The sequence below is a fragment of the Kryptolebias marmoratus genome, linkage group LG1 (assembly GCF_001649575.2).
Source record: "Kryptolebias marmoratus isolate JLee-2015 linkage group LG1, ASM164957v2, whole genome shotgun sequence".
Taxonomy (NCBI): Eukaryota; Metazoa; Chordata; class Actinopteri; order Cyprinodontiformes; family Rivulidae; genus Kryptolebias; species Kryptolebias marmoratus.
The window spans coordinates 43516-51410 of record NC_051430.1 but is presented as its reverse complement, the minus strand read 5'-3'; positions in this window follow the sequence as shown (position 1 = coordinate 51410).

Genomic DNA, 7895 nt, shown 5'->3' with positions numbered 1-7895 from the left:
GAGCTCCAACTCTGCAACCGTTTACAGTAGACAGATCAAACTTCAGAGGTGGACTCCTCACATCTTTAGGACCAGCCCTTTATGATTCCTGTCTGCAACTGATCAGCTCTTGGAGCCATCTTGGTTCAGCACGGACGCACACCGTGGCAGGCCCCGTCAAAGTTTTTCCAGGAACTTTCTAGTTATTATTATTATTTTTATCTCCATCTCTGCCTCTGAGCTTCTGCTTCCGTCATCTCTGGGTCTGAGCCTCCAACAGAAGCTGGAGCTCCACATTCAAAAATTGTCTTGACAGATAACTTTGAGCCTCTGTCAGATTAGAGAGGAGGTGGTGTTTTTTCATTCGGCTGGGTTGGGGGTGAGATCGGACGGAGGATGGGGGAGTTTCTGGGAGAAAACTCCCCCAAACTCCCCGGTTTTGGCGCTTCTCGCTCTAATGTGCTGCAAATATGATGATGATTTTAAAAAAATATATGCGCAGTGAATAATTTATCATAACTCTGGTTTTCCTTGGCCTATCGAGAAAATTTAAAAACTGGTATAAAGCTTGAATTCTGGACTTTCGTGACAAATTAAAACAAAGACTCTAAGAGGGCGGATCTTTCCCGCTAGAGCGTTTTAAATCGGTTATGTGACTTGGATGTGCTGGACTCAGAAGAGTTAAGATAGCTATGTTATACGAAGTAAATTTAAAAAAAGCTTCATAGCATATGACTTAACCGAAGTAATGAGAAGGAAAAACTAGAGTCTGATTCTCTTTACTAATGTGTTTCATCCTACTCAGAAGTAGGAGTAAATAAAATGCCTCACACCTATTTTTTAAGTAGCTACTTACTGGAAGTTAGTACTTTGTGCAGCAGTGAGAGACACACAGTTCGCTTCCCACCTCAAGGCTCAGCCAGAGCCTGTGTCCGTTACCGGCACTGCTGTTGCTCCTCCTACACATTGTACTAAACCATTTGCCAACAGGGAAAGGGGGGGGGGAACTGTCATAAATTCATTTTTTTCTTAGATTAATGGTGGATTTCTCTCTTTTTGGCCTTTTTATAGTTATATTGCTTAAATACAGTTTCCTTCATTGAATTATTGGGGGGGACAAATCTACACTTCCCCAAGATTGGGGGGGTCCGGACCCCCCCCAACCCCCCCGGAATTTATGCCTATGCTCCCATGGCCACAGGTGTATAAAATGAAGCACTTAGACATGCAGACTGATTTTACAAACATTTGTGAAAGAATGGGTCGCTCTCAGGATCTCAGTGAATTCCAGTGTGGTACTGTGATAGGATGCCACCTGTGCAACACATCCAGTCGTGAAATTTCCTCGCTCCTAAATATTCCACAGTCAACTGTCAGTTGTATTATAATTAAATAGAAGAGTCTGGGAACAACAGGAACTCAGCCACGAAGTGATAGACCATGTAACTGACGGAGTGGAGTCAGCGGATGCTGAAGCGCATAGTGTGAAGAGATCGCCAACATTTTGCAGAGTCAATGACTACAGACCTCTAAACTTCATGTGGCCTTCAGATTAGCTCAAGAACAGTGCACACAGAGCTTCATGGAATGGGTTTCCATGGTCGAGCAGCTGCATCCAAGCCATACATCACCAAGTGCAATGTAAAGCGTCAGATGCAGAGGTGTAAAGCATGCCGCCACTGGACTCTAGAGCAGAGGCGCATTCTCTGGAGTGACGAATTGCATTTCTCTGTCTGGCAATCTGATGGACAATTCTGGGTTTGGTGGTTGTCAGGAGAACGTACTTGTCTGACTGCATTATTCCAAGTGTAAAGTTTGGTGGAAGGGGGAATATGGCGTGGGGCTGTTTTTCAGGAGCTGGGCTTGGCCCCTTAGTTCCAGTGAAAGGAACTCTGACTGCTTCAGCATACCAAGACACTTTGGACAATTCCATGCTTCCAATTCTGTGGGAACAGTTTGAGATGGTCCCTTCCTGTTCCAACATGACTGCGCACCAGGGAACAAAGCAAGGTCCATAAAGACATGGATGAGCGAATTTGGTGAGGAAGAACTTGACTGGCCTGCATAGAGTCCTGACCCCAACCCGATAAAACATCTTTGGGATGAATTAGAGCAGAAACTGTGAGCCAGGCCTTCTTATCCAACATCAGTGTCTGACCTCACAAATGAGCTTCTGGAAGAATGGTCAAAAATTCAAATAAACACTCCTAAACCTTGTGGAAAGCCTTCCCAGAAGAGTTTAAGCTCTTATAGCTGCAAAGGGTGGGCCAACACCATAATAAACCCTATGAATTAAGAATGGGATGGCACTCAATTTCATATGCGTCTGAAGGGGGGTGAGCAAATACTTTTGGCAATATAGTGTATGTTTTAAAAGAAACATTAAAAAAGTGTAGAAGGCAGAACTCCTCAGTTCTTATGTGTTTTATTGATGCGTCCAAAGCTTTTGACAGTGTAAATCATAATAAGCTGTTTTTTAAACTTAGTCAGAGATGGGTACCTCCATATATTGTGAGACTCCTGGCTTATTCGTATGCTAACCAGCAGGGACGTGGACAGATAGACACTAGGTGGTGCTAGAGCACCTGGCCTTTTCCCTCTGAACCAAAAAAGTGCCCTAATGATGAATTTTATTTATTTATTTAACTGTGTAGCTTTAGTGTGTGGCCCAAGGTAGCATTTCTGGATTTAAAAACCTTTATTACCAGTGCCGCACACTTTCATGCTTTTGCCGACAACACCCCCTGTCGATGTTGTATTTCCCGCTACGTCAGGGGTCTCCAATCCTGGTCCTCGAGGGCCACTATCCTGCATGTGTTATTTGTTTCCCTGCTCCAACACACCCGATTCAATGGTCAAATTACCTCTTCATGTTCTGCAGAAGCCTGTTAATCACCCATTGATTCAAATAGAGTGTGTTGGAGCAGAGAAAGAAGTAAGACATGCAGTATAGTGCCCCTCGAGGACCAGGACTGGAGACCACGTTTTATATCGCCATCACCAGCTGCCAGGAGAATATTGAAAATGTAGCTCTTAGGCTACATTAAAAAAGAAGAATATAAATAAATGTATCACATATGTATTTACATTTTCTATAATGGTTCCTGATAACATTGACTACTTATGACTTTTTGTCTCTGTCTAATAAACATTTAATTTAAATATATAAGGCCAAATAAGCTGGGTAACAATTCATATGCCACTAATTACATGTAGAAGCATATACATTCGCTCTTATGGCCATATTTTGAAGCTACACATATTCTCTGTTAAATAGGAGGACTTCACTGCTTTATTAGAACATTTTTGTAGTTTATTTAGTGATATAACTATACATAAATTTCTCAAGCATCTTCTGTTCATTTTGGTGAGCACATATATTCCACTTGTGTTGTACTCAACAAGTACATTTTCCATAAAGATTTTATCACACTTTTTCTGGTTATAGTTAATTTAAACTAGAGAACAGTCACTGGTTACTAAGGTTTATGAAGATGAAGATTTATCAGGATAGGTTAGTTACAACATATGCAACAGTTATATGGTGCAGATGTTATTTTGTGATCTAAGTAAAGAATGATGTATTAAAATGACTAAGACTTAGTCATTTTGATAATAGGCTGAAATACTTTAGTAAACCAAACATTTTACAACTAGATATTATGTAATAGCTGTGTTTATAATCCACTTAGCGGGAGTTTTTATAACAATGTGCCGGGAGTCAGGCGTTCTCCCCCGGTATACAGAACCTAGCGCGCTCGGCCAACTGACAGCTGGCGAGGGGAGCTGGCTACTAATACAGCGGGAGCAGACATGTCCTAAAATGTCAGAACAATATTGCAATTAGGTGATGTATTGACGAACCAAGCAGATATTTGAGATTTTCAAAGCCCCATTCTTGCCTAAAAACGTAAAAAATCATGTTGTGTCACTTAAAGTGTAATAAAGCAAAATAATTTGCCGCTCTTCACTGTCAATGCCGCTTTGCTTAAACGGCAGGTTTGGACCTGCAGTGAATTATGGGACATGGTGAGCCGTGAAAAAGCGCCAGGGAGCCACTAGGGCAGCGCTAAAGAGCCGCATGCGGCTCTAGATAGGTGTCCTTCTTTGGCATCACCAAATGTAGGAAGTTATGGTGTAGTCAAAAAGTATTTTTACATAGGCTTCTGATCTTCTGTTTTAAATTCATTAAATTGTTTTCATCTGTTTTATTTGAATAATCAGTTTTTTTGTATTGACTGAAAGATATCTTCAAAGACAAAGGTATTTTTCTTGTGTGTGCATGTAAATTGGCAATGAGATTTAGAAAAGTATACAGTAAGTGCAATCAAAAATCTTACCCAGGATACAAAATAGTAAGACTGTTGTGAAGAAAGTGTCATCCAGCATCTTTGACCCTTTATGATCATGCAGAACATTGATTTACTCATTTATGTTTCATCATACTGTGTTCTGTTGATACCAATTTTATCGTGAGACCAACCTGTACAGTGTTCAACATTATTAAACACATTCGTCAGACAGAATATGGCTATTAATTTTAAATAGGTTTAAGCTGTGTACATGTTTAAGATGTACCTGTAATAAATCTCACACTGCTACAACAGCGAGCGGTTCAATGCGCCATACAAAGTGACCTTTTGTCCTACATGAGCACCTGCCCCCCAAAATGTCTGTGCACGCCACTGCTAACCAGACTCTGCAGGTAAAATGGGGCTGTGAAGTATCGTCCCCACTTGGTGTCAGTAATGGTGTTAGGCAGGGAGGATTTTATCACCTGCTGTTTTTAATCCTTATATGGATGAACTTTCATTCATGAATGCATGTAACACTGGATATTTTATTGGAAATCTTTTATTGAATTATATTATGTATGCAGATGATCTTGTGGGTTGTAGTCCATCAAGTGCAGGTCTTTAACAGTTGTTGAATATATGTGTATTTCCTTGTGGTGTGAAGCCTGAGCCCGACGCTCTCGTCATTCCCAACTTAGTCCTTTTCCGCAAAAAAAGTAAGTCTCCAGGCTTGTGTTTACGTGTTTACTTAAACAAAATGAAACTGGTATAAAAATGCAACCAAGAAATAATGAGCTAGTAAACTGAATAAACTAAGTAAACAGAGGTCAAAAGACTGTTAGGCTTCACTCCAACATGCCGCCGGTCTATATTTTTCCCTGCAGCCCCACTCACAGGACAAACAAAAATATTAATCTCAGACCAAGTTCCATACCAAAGAAAATAACATAAATTATACATGTAACCATCACAAAACTTAGTTTAGGCTTAAAATATGTACTATATTTGGTATAGAGCATGATAGAGCAAGTACAATGCTTGTAAGAGTGCTGTTATGATCTGTCAAGCAAAAGAGGTTACATATTTAAAATTTCCAGAATTCAAATTGTCGGACAATATAGTTGGTGTCTGTAAGAAAATGAAATGCCTTGGTCATTTTATTACAGAATATCTGACAGATAATATTAGCGACAGTGTCATATTTTGTACACTCAGGCTAACAACAGTTCTAAAATGGTTTAAATCACATTTATCTGATAGATTTCTATGGAGGTAAATTTGTCTCAATATTATTCAATCAAACGACAACTAATTTCAATCAAAACAACTGTGATAAAAAACAAATTGTGGTCAAAACTTTTAGAATTGTAATTAAATATTTTTTGTAATGAAATATTTTATTTTGGAAAAAAAAGTTTTGTTTAAAAAAGTATATTTTTATTCAAATCACTAATTTTTTTCTCATGAAGATAAAAAGTTATTTGCAAAACAAACTTTTATTTGCGATTGTCAGAAATTTTTGATTACGATTCTCAAACTTTTGGTTTTGATGCTCCCTGTTTTTGGTTGAACACAGAGTTTTGAGTGCTGGGAACATGAACATCCTGGGCGGGGCCTAAAGACAAATAATGTAAGATGTGTCCCTATTGATTAGCGTTGACTAAAGCAGCAGACTCTGATCTCTCCCACCTCTGAACTTTGGCCCGAACTGCAGGGCTTGCCGCTTCGCTTCAGTGAGAGGACATTAACAGAAGAGAAGAAAGGGGGTAACACAGAAAGTGAATGGTAAGTAATCTTCACAAAATTACACTGTTTAACACCAACTAAACTGTTACAGTTATTACAGAATATCTGACAGATAATATTAGCGACAGTGCCATATTGTGTACACTCAGGCTAACAACTTTTTTCAAAGAAGAAAAAAGGATGGAGAGTCGATGAATCTTGTGTGCCGCAGTCCCAGTTAGCATAACATGCTAGCTTATGTTAACATCAGGTAAAGCGCATAAGTACATGAAGTAGTTTAAGTAGATTTCCCTTATAATGTGGGACTTGGAAGATGACCAACAACCCACTATGGCAGGGGAAGAGGACACCCACACAGATGGGCCAAAAGTTGGAAGAGTGGAGATAAATGCTCTAGATCTACCAGAACACCTACAAGCCCTTTTTGCAACATCCAATGAAGCTCTCAGTGAAGATCAACAGATGAGACTAACTGAGCTGCTCTTAAAATGCCAGTCTCTCTTTGCAACCAGTGATACAGACCTTGGCCAACTCTGTGCTGTTACTGATAAGATTAACACTGGAGATGCAAGACCTGTGTGGCAGCCAGTCAGATGGACACCACTGGGTTTCCAAGGTGAGGATGAAAAGCATCTCAGCGACATGTTGGAAGCTGGAGTAGTTGTACCATCATCTTCAGAGCGGGCATCACCAGTGGTTCTTGTTTGAAAGAAAAATGGGGGTGTACACTGGTGTGTGGACTATTGGCGCCTAAATGACCTTACACTGAAGGATGCTTATCCACTGCCGAAGATGGAGGAGTGTCTTGATATGTTGGGGTAGGCAAGGCCTGTGTTGGTTTTGCAAGGGTTTCAGTGGAAGATCCTTCTTATTTATGTGGATGACATAATTGTACTGGGCAGAGGTGTAAAACAAAACCTGCATCTTTTAGCTGATGTTTCTGAACGTCTCCGTAACTAGGGCCCAAAGCTGAAGCCAAAAAAATTCCAACTACTAAGAGACAAAGTTCTTTTTCTTGGACATGTAGTCAGCGGAGAGGGAAGAAGTCCCAACCCAGAGCTGATTAGAGGCGTACAGGAGTAGCAGTCTCCCACTAACAGACACCTTGTTCAACATCTTCACTTTGCTGTTCTTAGGACAGCCGCTCCTCAGTTTAATAAAAATTAAAAATCTCCCCCTCTATGTAGTCATCTGTCATCATATTTATGAAGCCTGAATGTTGCAATGTTAAAGTGAATAAGCCAGTTTGAACAGATGTGTTTTCAGCTGAGATTTAAGAGGGAAGAGAGTCTATGTTCCTAATGGCAGGAGGAAGGGAGTTTCAGAGCCGAGGAGTGCTGAAGGCTCTGTTCCCCATGGTGACAAGATTTTTACAACTTTTACCATCTTCAAAATGACAATATTGAATGCATGCAAATATTATCATAGTTATTCAAAATTAACTTTGATCTAAGCTTTTTACATAATTTGTTGGTGATAATGGAAGTGTTTCACAAATTTTTCACACAAGTTTCTTGTTATCTAGAACTTTTTTGCCGTTACATAAAAATAGTTTGAAAACTATCAAGGCACACTGTCAGGTTTCAGATATACCCAAGCGAGCAGTTCGGCCACAGACAGACGCAGAAACCAGCAGGTAACGGGAAGTGAATTTATTTACAGTGCCAAGGAATATTTACAGAGGGGAACCGGAGCCAGGACCTGAGGAGCGGAGAATGAGGTGAGTATGGAATCGGTGAAGAGAGGAACAGCAGGTATGGCACAGGTAATATTCCGTGTGATAGTTCTTACTGAACAGGTATGAGTCCAGAACACAGAAGAGATGACGAGATTGATCCTTGCCCAGCGATGGTTCGGTGTAGGTTCCAGAGAGCG